Genomic DNA, 1,206 nt, shown 5'->3' on the forward strand with positions numbered 1-1,206 from the left:
TTTGTTTGTTTGTTTGTTTGTTTGTTTGTTTGTTTGTGTGTGTGTGCGCGCGCTCGGATTCACCCGCAGCCATAATGAGCCCAGAGCCTCATCCCGAACCGAACCGAAGCGAAGCGTCTAGCTTTAGCAGCGGGCCAGCAGCTCGTTTATCTGCACTGGTTAGGGTTGCATTATGAAATGCAGAAATGAGTGATTATAAACGTGATACAGCTGATGATTTTCACCGAACACACACATCTCTCTCACACTCACTGTTTGAGCAGTTAGATCAGTCATCTTCAAGAGTCTGTCTGATCAGATCCAAACATTATTTACTGTCACTCGGAAATCAGTCAGAATACAGCAGTGGATGAATGTGACAGGCATGATGGGAAAGATCTTATGAAAGGTCATGGTATTGACAGGTGAGCAACACCTGGAGTGTGTCTCTCTCTCTCTCACTCTCTTTCACACACACACACACACACACATACACTCTGATGTGCCTCTTTACCAAACACATTATAAACACACACTCAAGTGCACACATTAACACAAATCTCTTTACTGCTCTGTTTCTCTTCATAATTACTTCTGAACTGATAAAGGGATTCTCTTTCACTCGTTTCTTCTGGTGTATTGTGTTGAAACATCCTCTCTTTCTCTTACCATCGCTGCTGTAAGAGCTGATGGATCTGATGTCCACAGACTCTTTCCTCCGGTCCTTGCGACGCAAGGAATTGCATTCTGGATAAGGACAAAAAAGGAATGAGTGCAGCAAGTGCGCACAAACACACACACACGTAACTGCATTCATCATCTCTTATCTGAACACAGCCAACCAGCACCATTATTTTCACCTGCATCATCATCATCATCATCATCATCATTATGATCATCACAAGCACAGCAATGATTTCATGCAGCAGACAAAAATGAGCGAGACAAAACCATACACTTTCTTTTCCTTTTTCACTATAATAAAAAAGACTAGATGCTCTAATTTGTTAAAATAAATATAATTACATTTATTATTAACTATAATATCTTATATTTTAAATGGCGATTTATATTAATGTTATACATTTAAATGTTATTAAACATTAAATTATTTAAAATTTAAATGATTAAAAAATAATTAAATATATTTATACTAATATAAGTCGAACATTGACACTAATTTCAATATCATTGAAAAAAAAAAAAACCCACTAATGAACAAATTCC

General features: G+C 37.1%; 1 protein-coding gene across 1 annotated transcript in view; it reads left to right on the forward strand.

Annotated features, from left to right (window-relative positions):
* The window catches only part of LOC107727035 (methyl-CpG-binding domain protein 5-like), a 25,967-nt gene that overhangs the window by 446 nt on the left and 24,315 nt on the right, over window positions 1-1,206 (forward strand).

This window comes from Sinocyclocheilus rhinocerous, unplaced genomic scaffold, assembly GCF_001515625.1.
Source record: "Sinocyclocheilus rhinocerous isolate Xijiao unplaced genomic scaffold, SAMN03320098_v1.1 scaffold7723, whole genome shotgun sequence".
Classification (NCBI taxonomy): domain Eukaryota; kingdom Metazoa; phylum Chordata; class Actinopteri; order Cypriniformes; family Cyprinidae; genus Sinocyclocheilus; species Sinocyclocheilus rhinocerous.